This window comes from Lactuca virosa, chromosome 7 (assembly GCF_052849685.1).
Source record: "Lactuca virosa cultivar CGN04683 chromosome 7, Lactuca_virosa_CGN04683_v6, whole genome shotgun sequence".
Lineage (NCBI taxonomy): Eukaryota > Viridiplantae > Streptophyta > Magnoliopsida > Asterales > Asteraceae > Lactuca > Lactuca virosa.
This window is the reverse complement of record NC_136432.1, coordinates 31,999,874-32,017,830: the sequence shown is the minus strand read 5'-3', so window position 1 is coordinate 32,017,830 and position 17,957 is coordinate 31,999,874.

Below are 17,957 nucleotides of genomic sequence, written 5' to 3'. Positions count from 1 at the left end.
GATACACCTAATTCAGTTCTTGTACCATCTGTTTTTACTAGAGTTGGATTCAATTCATGGAAGCGTTTGATGTTCATCTCCTTATCTACAAAGAACAAGCCTGGCTTTGTAGATGGATCTATTTCAAAACCTAATATCAATTCACCATATTATTCCAATTAGTTTAGAGCCAATTCGATGGCTATAAGTTGGATTAATTCTCAATTCGATTTCTAAACCAATTGCAGACAGTGTTCTTTTTCTTGAGACCACATCTGAAATTTGGAACAATCTTGCTCAACAATATGAACAATCCATTGGAGTTTCGTTGTATCAAGTTCAACAACAACTTTACTCTCTCTCTCTCTCTCTCTCTCGGGGTTCGGATGAATTTTCTGTTTATTTTACCAAAATCACGAAAATAGGGGACGAATTGTGCATTCTTCAAGATCTTCCATCATGTACATGTGGCACTGCTTCGAAGATTCAGAAATTTTTGAAGATCAACGTCTCATATAGTTACTTATGGGATTAAATGATTCATTCATGGTCATTTGAGGTTAATTATTGATGATGAAACTATTGCCATCTATTTCCTCTGAACATTCTCTTCTTCTTTGAGAAGAACAACAAAGAGGAATTAACATTCCAACTTCTCTCAATTCCGATGCAATCGCTATGCAAGCTTCTTATGATGCTAATTCAAACAAGAAGACTCTCACCTGTAATCATTGGAAGAAAGCAGGACACATTAAAGCCCAGTGTTATAGACTCAACGACTTTCCCTCAACCTTCAAATTCACTAAAGGAAAAAGAGATAAACCTCGATCTACTGTCCATTGTTGAGTGTTCTTCTTCTCCCATCACTGTTGAGAAATATAGACAATTGATGCAAATGTTCAACAATCACAACATCAAATCTCCAACTACAATTACTTCATCACCTATTTCTGTCACTGATGGTGCAATGAATTCTGAAGGTAAATTGAACTTTAAACATTTTGCTTCAAATGTTTATAAATCTTCTCAACATTTACATGAATATTTTTCATGGATTGTTGATTTTTGGGCTTCGAATCACATGTGTTCTAATCGATCTTTGTTTATCACCTTTCATAAACTTATTCAGCCTCATCTCATTAGGCTTCCTGATGGCAATGCAACATCTATTGATTCTTATGGTGGTGTTCAGTTGCATGATTCTATTACTCTTCATAATGTTTTGTATGTCCCTGCTTTTAAGTATAATCGTGTTTTTGTCACTAAATTGACATCTCATTCATACATTTATCATTTTAATTGATAATACTGCATGTTGCAGGATCCTTTGTTGAAGAGTAAGCTTTCTTTGGGAATTATGAGACAAAAGATCAATGATCTTTATGTTTTTGATCACATAAGTATAAGAACTAGTCTTTCTTTTAATTGTTATGTACTCAAATGTTTCAATTCTACTTTGTTGAATAAAGATTCTATTGTATCTGTTTGGCATAATAGAATGGGTCATGCTTCATTTGAAACTCTTCGACATCTTAATTTCATTCCTTTTGGAAAGGGCATTTCTGGTATTTCACCATGTAACATTTGTTTTAAATCCAAAGAGCATCGTATTCCTTTTCCTATCAGTCAAACTATTTCTAATGAACCTTTTGATTTGAGACACATAGATGTATGGGGTCCATAAAAACACACTTCTTATGATGGTTATAATTTTTTTTCTTATTGTGGTTGATGATTGTACTCGATATACTTGGACGGTTTCTTGAAGCTTAAGGGATTCTAGAATTATCCCTGGTGGATAAACATGAAGGTGTATAATTACCAGGTTTAAGATAATATTGGATTTGGGCTTATCTAGGGTTTCCTGACTGCACTATAAATAGAGCTACAACCATAAGAATTTCGGCCACTCATTCTTTTGAAGAGATAGCCGAAATTTATAGCCTTCCTCCTCTCTCTTAATCATCTTCCTTCGCTAGTGTTGGGTGTGAACCACTAGAGGTGTGACATTTGTGACGCTTGCTCTCAAGGTTTCAACAACACAAGGATTTTCATTGTTATTACTAAATAACAATCAAGGTATGTTTCTCCTAACTCTATTTGTATTTTCAAAAATATGCTAGTGTTCTAGGGTTTCTACTTTTTTGTTGTTCAAAGTTGTATGTTCAATTAGAGAAAACATATATAAAGTATTAGGGTTGCATGCACACATAGGAATTTATATGTTTTGCATTATACCCATCAGTTCATGAGATTTAGAATGAATAATGTAACATCCCAAAATCGAGACCCAAATTTTTTTGTTTAATTATATTATTTATACAAATAGTTTACCGAAAACATCGTTATTATCATTTCAAAACATCAAGTCACAAAATTACAAGTCTCGAAAACCATAACATCAAATAGTAAAACGTTAGAGTACAATCCCAAGGTTCTCAAAGCGGAATTCATGTGTGTGCGATGCGCTGCTACCCTGCCGACTCCTTCCCCTTAGATGAAGAGGTACCTGAAACCAAAATTGAAAACCGTAAGCACAAAGCTTAGTGAGTTCCCCCATCATACCACATACCATACAACATATATACTTCCGGGCAGTTCTGGGGTGCCCGACTTACCCATGTCAAGCCATTCTGGGGTGCTGACCTACCCGTTTCAAGCCATTCTGGGGTGCTGACCTACCCGTGTCAGGCCATTCTGGGGTGCCTGCCTACCCTCCGATCTATCTCGCTCGGTCACGGGGACTATTTCACCCCTACTACTATCACATAATAACATATCATAATCATGCTGTCAGACATATCTAGGGTGTCCGACCTATCCTTCGGCCCTAACGACCGAATCGGGGGACTATTCCCCCTACTACCACTATCACATAGAACATATCATACTGGCACATAGAACACATCAAGTAATAGCAAACCAGACAATTATCACAAAGACAGTCATCTTAACTGTAATCAACTACTAGTGGGTCGGCCTTGGTGCCTTAGACCCACTTCTACTGGAAGGTAACTCACATCAATGTGGTGTAGTGTCTGCGCTGTCCTCGGTATGGAAATCAACTCTTCTCGACCCCTCAATCCCTACACAACATCCTTTCTACATTATCGTTTCATACTCATAACCCCTACAACGGCCAACTCATGTCCAAGTCAAAATCAAGGTCAAAACCTTGGTCAAAGTCAACATATGGTTGACTCGACTCGCCGAGTTGGTCCACCAACTCGCCGATTCCCCATGTCCACAAAATGTTACCATCCCGTCCCTACTCGTCGAGTCTAGAAAGAGCTCGACAAGTTCGCCTTCAACAACATATCAAACTATCTTCAACCGACTCGCCGAGTTCGTTCTTGAACTCGTCGAGTTCATCTTCATCCGAATGAATGAGTCTAGTCTATGACTCGCCGAGTTCTCCTTGAACTCGTCGAGTCCGTCTTCATGAGGTTGGGACATTGCCTTAAACTCGCCGAGTCTGTTCATCCACTCGCCGAGTCCTATGATTTCCAGGTCCAAAACAAACCCCTAGCAGGCTGAGTGTTCCTTCCACTCAACCAAAACCATTCCTAGAAGACGTTTGGGGGAAAATGCGTCCCGACTCGCCGAGTCACCCAAGCGACTCGCCGAGTCTCTCTTTGTCCAAAACTATACAGTCGATTATAATGGTTCTTAATGCATCAAAACCATAAATCTGACCTCCTAGGGTCCATTTCATACGTAAAGCTACGAAGTTGATGCCCATGCAAGGGGTTTTTGGCTCCAAAATCCTTAAAAAGGGGTTTATAAGATGCATGAGCTTCCCATGGCCATAAAGTTGGCACCTTTATGTCATGGGAACCCTTAATATTTCGAGATCTGAAGTGTAACTCCATGATTCCCACTCAATTTGAATATGGCCTTAGAAATGCCCCCAAAATGATAAGATCTAAGCCCTAGAGGAGATCTATCAAATGAGAAGTCAAGGTTGAAGCTTTTTACCTTGAATGGGATGTGAATAAATCAAAACCTCTGGATCTACTAGTCTTCTCTTGAGCTTCCAAGCATCCTTCTCTTCTTCAAACTTCAAACCACCACAAACACACACAAAAATGGCTCAAGATCACTCAAACAAGGTTAGGGTTTCAATCTAGAGCTTCTCTGAGTTGGGAGGGGTGATGGAGGCTGGTTTGGGACGAGATAAAGTGTTTAAATAGGGTGCAAACCCTAAATATTAGGGTTCTGTTCAGACAGCTCCTACTCGTCGAGTCGGTCTCCCGACTCGTCGAGTAGGTCACTAAACCTTCGGGTCCAAAGCCGCGCCTACTCGACGAGTTGGGCCTCCAACTCGTCGAGTCCCAGGGCAAAACATGACAAATACTTGAATTAAATACGCACCATGGAACCGAGTGTTACAAATAACTTTGTTGGATTATTGATGATTGATTTGTTAAAGAATATTTTTAGAACTTAAATAAGATGTAAGAGGTTATTAAGACTATATCAAAGTTTATTAAAGTTATGAAGTGAAACATAATATCTTATGTATGTTGGATTCTTGATGATTGATTTGTTGAAAAATATTTTTAGAACTTAAATGAGATCTAGGAGGTTATTAAGACTATATAAAATTTTAATAAAGTTTAGTAAGGGAATTAAATGTTTGATAATGAACTTGGAAGCTATTAAGAGCTTATTGAGCAATGAAGATGTTGGATGTCTACATAAGCTCTCATTTAGCTTTTATGATGTCTAAATGACTTAATCATTAGTATATATGTAAGATAGGACTTAAAGAAATACAATAATGTTATTAAGATGTTTTAAAGTCATTATTAATCATTGGTAAAGGTTGGAAAATATGGGGATCAAATGGAGTAAGATGTTAAAAGTGAAAATCATCTGAAGTAGACGCCGATTCTAACAGAACTTTCCCGATTCTTTTTTGTTGACTTTTTAAGTGTACTAGAGGTCTTCTTTGAGTTCTAGAACTAAGTAGGGGTGTTTTTGTGACAATCCGAAACTTTTTCCGTTATCTATACCTGATTTCCGTTAATAGAATTTGGGGTTTTATTAAAATTCCATCAACATTCTTGGTTTAGGAAAAGACCTTACTCTTTTCAATCAATAACGTATATATTATACAAAGTGGAATTAACTGGAAATCATGCGAAAAACTCGAAACTTCACTCGACAGCCCGAGTTCACGGCCAGGAGTTTACGGCCGTAAACTCATGACCGTAAACTCGTGACCGTAAACTCGAGACCGTAAACTCGTTTACGGTCGGTGCCAGCTCACTATTGGCCGCAAACCCACCCCCCTTTATAAGGGATGAGTGGCTTTCATTTCGAACTCTAAGCACTCAAAGGACTTTCTCTCTCTACTCTCTCTCTTCAACCATCGATTTTAGCTCAAGAATCCCCAAGAATGTAAGTGATTCTTCACTTCTATGGTGTTTAAATCCCTTTTCTATTGATGAATCCATGTTTCATCACATAAAGTTCATCTTTTTCTAGATTTTTCCCTCTCACCAAGAACACACTAGTTCTTAGTGGCTAAAAATCGCATTTCAAGCCTTCTCTTAGTAAGTAACTACTCTCTATGCTTGTTATCTGCTTGAAACCTTGGATTTCCACCTAATAATTGACCCAAAAGACATAAACACGAAGAGTTTACGGCCGTACACCCCGCCTTGGCCGTAAACTCTAGTAAATGATCAAGGTTTGACCTTTAGCACCCCTTTTGCTATGCAAAAGACTCGGAACACTCCCAAGAGCCTGGAAAGGACCTTGAAGCACCAAAAATCCTACCTTTCACCAAGTGTTTACGGTCGTAAACCCGTAAACCCATGGACCGTAAACACTTGGGCCGCAAACTTGGACCGTAAACCCTGTTGGGCCGTAAACCCTGTTGGACCGCAAACAACCTATCTTCAGTCGCGTGTGATTCTAACACTTCTATATATGTGTTACCATATGTTAATAGGATCCACTTGCATACGAAACATCAGTTGACACTCAGCATCCACACCGACCTTACATTCGAGTCTTACGACAAACTGTGAGTTCATACCCCTACATTTTTACTGGTTTTCAAACGTTTTCAGGGGGGGAATACAAGCTAAACCATAAATGCTTTTGTTAATACAAAGAGCTTTTCACAAATATAAAACTCATGCAATTCTCATTCATTAACCCTTTTGTACTGTGTTGAGCATAAGGGATGTTTTCACTAAAATTGCATAGTTTTCCTAACTCGATATTCACTACATTATACATGCAAACTATAATCGGTATAGTTTGGGATTTTTCTAAACATAACAAGTACAGAAACTTTCACTACTAAACATATGCGCTAAGACAAAAATAGTTACAGTTACATCACTACTTTATCACGGTCTTCATAACTATAATCATCACTACATACGGATTTACACTACAGTAGAACACTACTACACTACATGTAAACTAGATTGTACGATACTGTGAGACGCTACTTCACTACTCTACCCTTAGGTGTACAGGGATAAATCCTATCATAGTATAACCAGAGTCTCCTGGAGGGAGAGCGTAAGATTTGTGAATAGATCTATTCGGGACTGACAATCCCACACCCGAACTGCTAGCTACAGTTGGGCAGGCATGCCTAGGGTGACAAATGTCATTTCAATCAACGCCTGAAGAACGTTGTAAAGGTCACTAGTCATATCAAGCATGGTTATACGACTCACATTATGTATAAATCACCTTTAGTTTACAACCTGGTACTCTTCAACTGTTCTATTTTTACTAAATAGAACTAACACACACTACGTATACTGGCTAAAGTTAGGGTTTTCAAACAGAACCGATTATACATTGGTTTCACATACAAAATACCTATACTTCATGATTAACTCTAGCTAGTCACATGAGGTAGTATTTTCGCATATCACTACGGTTTCCGCCATGACGTCATCCACCCCAGAACGTTTCCGCCATTTCGGTTTTGGGGAGTGACAGTTTTAGACAACTTTTACCCCTTATCTTACATCAATAGGTGAAGATTAAAGAGTTCTCGAGCAATATAAGCAAAATAGAATAATAACAAAAGTGATTTAGGTGAGTAATACTAAATACATGTCCTATATATAAACAAAATGTTTTATGAATTACATTTACTTATATATGTTTATACCTTGTGTTTTATGTGTTATATTATGTATGTATCTTATATGATTTCATGAAAATGGGTTTCCATTGAAGAGCTTAAAATAAGAGTAAAGTGACAAGTGTTTTGAAAATGACTTTCACAGATAATTAATTTGTGTATTCATTTAGGATGTGAAGACTTGTGTGTCTCCTACAAACTCCATGGAAAAGTAATAAAAGTGGCCAAATTGTTGTATGGTATCTAATATCTATACATTCCCTACGTGTACATGATGCTAGGTACCACATATACGAGACAAATAATTGATAGCACACCTGTACCCTTAAGTTACCAAAGTGATAAAGTGAGGTGTGAGGAGTCATATAGTGGCGTGCTTTGTGCCAACAACTTCATAGTCTCTATTACTATCAAACATGAACAAAAAGATGTGAGACATGACAAAGATATAAACGGAGAAAAAGAATAGAAACATGTTGCATTGCATTTTTCTATTTATATTGCATAAGTGTTTAATATCTATCAAAGTGTTTTAAAAGGGGAAATACTAAAGAGTATGTGAAAAGTGTTAAGTTTTGGACAATATCCATTAATAATGTTTTTAGAGTTAAGTTTTTTTTAAAGAGTATGTTGTTTTTCAATGAATTAAGATGTTTTAAAACTGTATATTGCATAAAAGAACAGGAGTGTTTTAAAAAATTTTATTTTGAAAGAATATATATAGTTATTTTCCAGCACTTAAGTCGTTTTCTTATTAAAATTAAAAAGAGTTAAGTGTAGGTGTAAAGAATATTTTCTAAATCTTTTTGGGACTCTCCATTGGGCAAGAGATTGTGTAAATTCTTCTTGATCCTTAAGATATGGAAGCCTCAATTTACTCCTTAGGCATTCTCAATGCCTAACCCATTATTTTGACATGTATTCAGGTGCAAGTAACGATTGAGACTTAGAGGAGTAGGAGACATTTTGAAGACTATTTTTATGTAGTGGTTCCTTATCTTGTGTTTTGATGTTATAATTGAAAGATTTCATTATTGAATTCAATGAATCACGCCATACATTAGGATCTTATAAATAAGAATTCCTATCCTCTAAACAAGGAAAAGATAACAACCAAATGGAAAATAAAATTTATCCTAAAATAGCTTGATCATATCTTCTAATATTCCCCCTCAGTGAAAATGTGGCGAAGCGGACACGTTCAAGCTGGAGCGAAAGGAATCAAACAGGTATCTAGGCAACCCTTTGGTAAAAATATATGCATACTGATCAGGAGAAGGGATGTGAAGAACTCGAATGTGACCAATTTTGTAACATCCCGTTTAAATAGAGTAATTAAATAATAAATCAGGAACCCCGAGAAGTAATTATTATGATTATTTTATACTATTATAGCCCAAGATCAAATAATAATTAGTGGGTTGTTGGTTTCGAGGAGCCAAATGACAAGGTTTGAATCTCCGGGGATTAAAGTGTAATTGTGGATTTGTTTTGAAAAAGATTCTTGAGGACAGGGTATAAATGGTAACATTTGGATTAAATGTGAAAGGAAATGGAGATGGAGGGACCAAATGTGTTATTATGGAATTAGTTTAAGGGTCCGGGTATTTAAACCTTCATTCCCGTTACCCTCAAACCCTAAACCTAAATGATGCAGCCGCCACTTCTCCTTATACCTCCCTTAATCTCCAGCCGCCACACCCATTGCTGATCCGTCCGACCGCCACCTCTTTACTTGTCGCAGTCGGAACACCAGTCATCAACCATCGAGAAGCACCGGAGCATCCGACGCCGTTATTGCTCCAAGTTGCCGGTCAAGTTCAAGCACTCCGTCGCACGCCACCTCGCTGAAGAGCGCCGCCGCTGCATTTCTCGGTTGCTACCGCTGCCCCGGTTCCATTGAAGAGAAGATTTCGCCGATGTGGTTCGCAAATAGCATCCCGCTGCTGCTGTTCCAGATGGTGAATATCCGCCGCCACCCCCCTGCCGTGTTCTTCTTCTCTTTCTCCGTTTCCGTTTCGGTGTAGCGTTGCTTCTTTCTCGTCTGTGAAGCTGGAGAAACGAGACCATAGTGAGCCATCATTGTGTCGCCGCTGTTCTTTCGACGTGAGTCAACCGGGAAGACTGGAGGTGCCGGGGTTGCTGTTGTTGCGCGCCGAACTCGTCAAAGATTAAGTCGCTGATGCCACTGCCGCCACCGTACGCCCTAGCTGACTGGTGGTGTTACTGTTCCGGGCACATGTGTACGTCATTGGGCATGTTTCAGTCAAGGTTGTGTGGCCGGAAGTCGCGAGAGAGCCACCACCACCACCATGAGGTGGTGGCTGCCACCCTCTACCACCGGCTGCCGCCTCATGGTGGTTGTTTATGTAATCATTAGATATTTATTTTATGCTAGTGTGTGTGTATCATTGTAATATGTATTTAGAATAATCAAGAAAACTCAAAAACCACCATCGTGAGGTGGTGGCTGCCGCCACCAGCCGCCGTGTTGGGTGGCGGTGTGCTCTATTTGTGTTTTGGACTCTTTGGGATGCTTGGACAGAATCGGGCCCAATGAAACCCTAGTGGGCACGAAGAGACCCTAGTAGGCCCAATGGAACCCTAATGGGCCAATGTGACATCCCCAATTTCACGGCCAGAAAAGACCGATTTAATTTATGCTTTTAAAATAATTTCAGAGTAATCATTTGATTAAAAGTGTTGCAGAATTTGTTCCCAGATAAACATGATAACTATTCATTTCCGAAGAAATGAATTTTATTCACTTAAACCATTGGGATGTCATTGTCAATACAAAAACATAAGCATAAACAAAACTTACATTCATTTACACTAGTGATCTACTTCTCTTTTAATCTCTCAGTGTAAAGCAACTTCGTATCGATACCTGTGATACAAATAAACTGAGTGGGTCAGGCTTGGGAGCCTGGTGAGCATATAGGGTTTTCAACCCACAATAAATAATAAACTTATTAAGTTCTCAGTCAATAATAAATTTATTAATTTCATCAACCAAAAATAACCCTAATTACCCATTCCCATTATCCTCACTTTACGTCCCTAAAACAACTATCACAAGGGACCTAGCCTAAGGATTATCACTAAGGGTGACAACATTGCTTTGGGGGTTCCTCAGCAAGTTATGTGAAATAAAACAAACATCAGGGTGACAACATTGCTTTCCCTCAGCAAGTTATGTCAAACAAGACATCCTAACATAAAACAACCAACAAGTTGACAACATTGCTTTCCTTCAGCAATTTATGTCAAATAGGCACGAAGTCACATCGTCGCCATGTGCTAGTCCATAGCTCTTATTCATCGACAGTATTTCTCATGGGAGTTTCCCCCCGCAATACATGTCAATGGGTTTTCCATATGCTAAGTCCATAGCTCTTATTCATCGACAGTATTTCCCACGGGTTCCCCCCCCCGCAATACATGTCAATGGGTTTTCCATATGCTAAGTGTTGGATTAATGTCTAAGTCCATAACTATATTTGGTATGTACTTGACCCGACCCGACATGGTCCATTTGGGTTGCACTTCACCGGCACAATTTATATGGATAGTCTTTTGAGAATAGTATATTTATGATATATATTAATATATTATAAGTTCTAATATATTAATATGGAATCATATTATTTAATTAGTATTGATCAAGAATTAATTTAGAATTAATTAAGTGATCAAAAAGAACTAATTAAATATGAACTCTTATATATATGGAATGGGCCAAGTTCATTTAGGTTGGGCTAAGCTTTCATGGATGGTCCATGGAGCTTTTAACCCATGGATCCTATGTAAATGAAAGGTCATGGGTATTAGGGTTTACATGGATGTAACCCTAATCCTCCATAATATATAAAGGGGTCATTGGCTCACAAAATTGGCACAAGTGTGTGAAAATAAGAGTGGGCCGATTTTAGTGTGCATACATATTCTCTCAAGTTCTTCCAAGGTGTTTTGGTGATTTGTGATTCCATTTGAGGCTTCCACACTATTGGGGCTAAGCTCTTAAAGCTTGAAGACATCAAGCTACATCAAAAGGTATGTCATCTAACTAGAACTTTGTAGTATAGGTGCTTCATAATATGCTAGTTAGGATGAAACCTTGGAATAGTTAATATTTGCATGTATAATAGAGAAAACATAGATCCAAGGTTTATAGGGTTGCATGTACACCATAAGAGTGTTAGAATGCTCAAAACCCAACAGTGGTATCAGAGCCATGGGTTGTTTTCTGTTATATTGATGCAAATGTTTTATTTTCAAGTTGAAAAAAAAGGAAAAAAAAACATGACGTTTGTCAAATTTTAAGATAATTACTTGTTTTGTGAAAAACGAATTATTTGTAAAATTTGAATCATTTGTTATATGAGTTGAATTAGGTCAAATTTAGTAAAAGATAAAATGATATGATTATTTTATTAGTTTTAAAAGTTTGATCTAAATGTTTTAAGGAGTTACATATTTTGTCATAAAATTTTGGAGCTCAAAAGTTTTTTTTAAAGTTGTGATCTTAAGGGTTTTTTGAAACTTCCATAAATTATGGATATGAAAGTTTTTTTTAAAAAAAAAAAATTTGATTCAAAGTTTTTATGGAGTTACAAAATTTGGTGTTAATGTTTTAAAGAATTCCATAACTTGTTCTTAAGTTATGGAACATGGAAAGTTTCATCATAAAACACCATTAATTCCATAAGTTATGGAATCCAAAGGTTTTCAAGAATTACAAAACTTGCCCTCAAGTTTTGGAATTTGAGAAAAGTTTTTTATGAAAAAAAGAATTGAATTATAAAACTCTTGGGTTCATAACTTAAACAATTAATTAAATGGTTTTAATTTTGAGTTTAATAATTGAAATTATGATGTTTTGTTGAATAGTTCAAATTAACTCTTATGGACTTTATTAATAGTTAATTAAAGCGTTTAATTAAAAGAGTATTATTAATCCATAAATATATGGTTTGAGTTTAATTAAATTAAAAGTCTAGTTTAATTAATAGATTAAACCACCAAGTATTTTAAATGTCTAAAATACACCCTTATACTATTATAATATTAAAAGTTTAATATATTATATGTATAAGAGCAAGTCGTCTTACCATTAGTAGGCCTCATTGACGAAGCCGGTCTATAAGGGGGGTATAAGGTTACTGCCTATAAAATGTCAGTTTAATGGGTGTCCACTCTCACTCACCGCTTCCTTGACCGGTGGAGGGTCGTTAGCCGAACAGGTAGGACAAGGACTATAATTCTCCCTTCATTATAAGTATAATGATAAATACTAAGTAACTAAACACTTATAAATTCCCAATCTTAGTTACTTAGGAAAATGTGAATAAGGTGCTAATCCATGAAATTACACTTTGCACTTTGTTTAAGCTGTTAGTGGAGCGTGTGTGGTTAACCGGCACACTAACGTGGACTTAACAAGGTAGGCAAAGGGTAACTTAATGTTTATCATAGTATCGTTGGAGCGTGTGTGGTTAACCGGCACATCGATTGAGGGGTAAATATTAAGGGTACCAAGTATATTTGCATGGTTACTTCACACCTTGTTTTGTGATCCTCGACATCCCAGTCACAAAACCTGAAGGGCACACTGGAGATTGAAACATGCCATTGAAAAGTTCAATGAATCTCAAAAGAATCTAGGAGTTTCAAAACCAATTAAAACCTAATAATACATTTCGTTTATCTTGGTGGAAATTGGTGAATCGTCATTCACCTACCTTCAAATATTTTATAGCTTGGATTACGGCATCCCTCTTCCAAGTTATAAAATAGTTTGTTGGGTCCTAGCCTTAATATATCATATTGAGTGTTATATTAAGGACTTAAATCAACTTTACGTGAATTTCTCCCATTGTTGATGTCTGGTTTAGACAACAATGATCTTCCCAAACCAAGCTTTCCAAATGAATATGACTTCCCGAGTTTGGCTCATGGAAGTCATACTTCTCTTCCTCCACCTTCTCCAATTATTCTCCCTAACCCACAAGTTCAAGGTCACTCAAGCCCTAATGGCAAGCAAGGCCTATGTGTGATCACATCTTAGAGATGAAGTCATGTTAGGCGTGTCAAACCAACAAATAATGGGATAAAATAATATTAATAAAGTTCAAGTCACTGCTATTTCTTATACTAAAGATAGTATAGAGTAAGCAGGGTCGGTCCACAGGAATACATGACTTCTTATCTTGCCATATTCTCACACATAATACAAATAATATTAAAATGGGGGATTGTGTTTGAACTTGAATGAAACTTCATAAATAAGAAAGATTGATAACAAAACGCAGTAAAAGAAGTACATTTCCGATTCTGACTCTTATACATGTATTATGTTGAAAGATGTAATATGATTATAACTCATGTTCAATCTAGGTTGGTAAGTTAGATATTAATAAACTCTAATATCCAAATTGGCAAAAGTATTTTCAAAACAAGCTCTTCAAATAAAACTTCATTTAATTGATTCAATTCAAATAAGTTCTTGCATCAAATCATTAAATGACATTAAGTTTTTGCACTAATTACCAACAATGTTTAACATTTCTCTTAAGCTTGGGAATATAAACATTTAATCTTTGATTGCACTAATTTTGATCTAATTACAACCAAGTAAGTGTGTGTTACTAACATCAAATCATAAAACATATACGAATTTCATAATTTGATTAACTAGATTGATAAGAACCCTAGTTCATTGATCAAGTGAAAAAGAGAACTAACCAAACACATGATTAAGATCAAATCAAAGATTACTAGATGTTAAACACAAATCAAGTTCAAATTACAACCTAACAACACATACTTAAGAATTCAGATTCGGAAATGATAATGAAATCAACCACACATGACTAGGTTAAACTACAAATCAAACAAGTTCAAACTTCAAATTGACTTACAAAAAGGAAATTAAAGTGTTTCCAAGTGTTAATCTACTTCCAAAAGCTCTGAAAATCTCCTTCTCCCTGTCCAAAATCCGACCTAACCTCCAACAAAACTGATTGTCCCCATTAAATGAGAGTAAAACTACTTTAAAAACTGTCGAGACGTTTACACGGCCCGTGTAAATTAAAGGGTGCCATTTACACGACCGTGTAAACAAGAAAAGAAGAACGCTCTTGCATATGCGTTTACACGGCCTGTGTAAATTATAAGCCATCATTTACACGGCCGTGTAAATGTCTGAAAGGCTCAAATCTTCATTTCTTCATTCTCTCTCTCTTCAATGCTCCAAAACTTCTGAAACTTTGTTTCCAACTCTTTTTAACTTCCTCCATCAAGATCCAACCTTCAAAAGTCCCTGAAATATCATAAAAGTGTGTGAATGGAATTGCATCATGAAAAATCCCGAAAAATATGCAAAATGCATGAGTTTAAACCTAAATGCAATGCACTTTTATGAACTAAAACTACAAAATGAATGCATGAATATGCATCTAACAAGTCACATATTGACAAGCTGGGAGAGTTGGGTGTCAAAGTCTTGAGAAAGTTGGATGTTCAATCACTTTCTAAGTCACATAGTGAGTTCCTTTGGGACTACTATGAAACAGACTATGACATGAACCTTAATGATAATATCTATTTGCTTGGTGCTGCTGAATCAGCAATGATTTGGAACGATAGTAAAGCAAATATGATTAGAAGATCAACTTCCCAAAAACTTTATGGACAGTGACAATGGTGACACTGGAAATCCAGAAAAAGCATTCTCTTCCCAATGGAAAGGGATCGGCCATAGTCAACCCGGTTGACCAAATGGTAAAGAGAAAGGCTAAGTCTGAGATAGTCCCATTACCAAAGGGTCCATATGTTTATTTTGCCAAAGGAAGGGGCGTTGATTGCAAAGCTGCCAAATTTACCTAAGGATGTTAAAGTCAATAAGTTTGACTCTACATCAGGTAGAGCCCATTATCTAACTCTGTTAAGTTCTATTCTGAGATCCTCATTACATGATGTGACTGGGTCACATGTTGATGTTTTAAGAATCAAAGAATAGAGAGAAATCTTAAAGGAAGTATATGCTGATTCTGATCGCGAAGGTGGATTTCGATCGCATCAGAATTTTGAGCAGTTGCTTAAAAAGTTATGATATATTTCTAAGGAATAGATAACAACAATTTTCCATGTGGATTGTAAGGATAAGTTTTTCCGCAAAGTTTTAAAATAAAAGAAAATTGTTTAATTTTATTTATTTGAAGTATCCTTACAATGACATTTGTGGAAAATTGTTGTTTATATGATTCCACTGACAGCAATATTGGAAAATGGATTTGATTCTTTCATTTGTGGTAGTGTCTAAATTTACCAAATCAGGAAAGTTCCTCATCACCCAAGTTTTAATTGGACCGAAACTTGGAATCATGCAAGTTGAATAGTATGATGAATGAGAACTTTCAAGCATTGGAAAATCAAGACTAATTACTTGTTCACATGGATGTGTGAGTCAAGTGAAGGACTAAAGGGATCGAGTACACATTCTTGTGCACTGGTCATGTCCACCACAAAGCTCGTTAAGACTATTTGATTTACTAAAGTTTAGTAAATATGGTTATACTTACAAGTTTAAGTATAATTCTGAAACATTGGAAAAGTCTCAATGTATGGCAGAACGAATGGGAAGAATCAAATTAGGCAGAAAGATAAAAGTTTCTCAAATCTGAAAAGATGGGAGAGTACTTTAGTATCATGTTTGTGATCATCTTAATGATTTAGAAATCATATCATAATTAGTCCTCTAAAGGTCATCTTAGTGCACTCTTATTACTAAGAAGAGGAGTCATGAATTGTTGAAATGGTTAGATCAGGAAGATGAGTCATACTTCGTTCCAAAATAATTCTTAGAGTCATACTCCAAGATTGTAACTTGAGTGACACATCTTAAAGAAAGGTTTAAAACACTTGTCAAATGTAAGAGTAAAAGTGTCCTACTCTTGTACATTTGAAATTGGTAAGTTGTGATGTTTTGGATATAACAAAGACCAAATAAGACCAATTGTGTGAAGTGTTTGTCTTGATAAAGAATCCGCACTATCTCTTGAATATTTGGCAAGATAGTCTTATATGTCAAGAGGATAGTGGGAGTCTTAAAGATCCTGAAAAGAATTTCAAGAACTAATCAAGAATAAAACCTGAGGTTCTTCACTAGCACACGACTTGAGGTTTATAACCTATCGTGTTGACATATTATGTGCCCATTCCAGTTAAAGTTGGCTTTGCATAGGAGTTCTGAAAGTTCTCAATTGGTTGCATAACAACTTGGAAGCAATGGCAGGCCCTGTACTGCCAGGTGGCAAGAAGTTAAGATTGCATAAGTTCAGTCCATATGAGTTTGGGTTTGTCATTATCCTTGTCTTATGACTATGGTTTTGACGATTCACATGGATAAGAACACATACACCATAAAATCTAAGGGTCATAAGGTTTCTCTTCGATTCATGAAAATGATGGTGAGGAAACACTTCCACCAAGTAGATTTGAAGCAGATGGCAAAAGGTCTAAACAATTGAGACTATGATTACGACATCCCTTTTCATAGTTCTGAAATTGTTTAGACACACATGCATGCTATCTAAGGAAAGGTGTATGATTTTGATAAAGTTTTATCAAAGCATCTCGTATCAGAAATCTAAACTTTGGTAAGAAAGTCAATAAAGTATTGATTTCTAGAAGTCCAACTGATTTCTGAGTACATGTCAAAGCTAGTGGGAGCATAAGTGTTATGCTAATAATCATCATGTTAGTGGGAGCATGATAATTATTGTTAGTGTTGCAAGTTAGCAATGTTAATTATAGAAAACAAAAGTTTCAATTCGTGAGGCTGCAGGGATTGAAAAAGTTGTTTTGCTATAATTAAGGGAGAGGATATACTTCATTTCAGTTCTAAAGGCTTAGATTGAGACCTTAATCATCTTTAGTCAAGAATATATATATATATATATATATATATATATATGAATATATATATATATATATATATATATATATATATATATATATATATATATATATATGAATTTCATGTTGGACAGGTTCAACTTAAGGAAATTCTATACATTGCGTTCTCAAAATTCGATTATGATTACGGCATCCCTCTTCATAGTCAAATTTTGAAAACATGGCAAATAAAAATATTGTAGCAAAAGACTGGTCTAGAATCATGTCTTTATGTGAGACATCATGAATCGTCGATTGCATGTGCTATAATATTTGTCATTTCTAAATTTTTCCAAATGCCCAGAGGCATTAAGAAGGGAAAAGGTCTAGAATTGGATATGACTAAAATGATTAAGCAATTGTCGAGGAAAATCTGAGGTTTACCAAAGATTGGTTGCTCAGGGACAGTTGGAAGTATAGTGCTAATTTTGGAAGGACCATATTGACATATTCTGAAAAGAGGCATCTCTTTTTCAGAAGTGATAGTCAAAATGAGAATATGGAGTTGTCTCCATAGGTGGAAGTTATCTGTGTAAGATTAGAAAACTTAATGCAAGAAGCATGTCCAAAGAAATGTACTTTGAATATGAGACTTAGTTTCCATGGAGTTGATCTCCATTGGAATACCTTATAATGACTGTTGACAAGTCTTTGTGACTTTGTACATATTCATTACAGGAGGGTCAGTGCATATAAGTTTAAAATCTAAACAGATTTCGATAAATGATAGGAATTTGAAATTCTCACATTTTTCGATAAGGATTTGGGAGTGTGAAATTAGAATCATTGAAATTATGTTCAATTGGTTTATTTCACAAAGTAAGGATCATAGACAAACATAGAGTGCATACTTGGTGTATGGCAAAGCTATTGTTTAAGAAAAACATAGTGT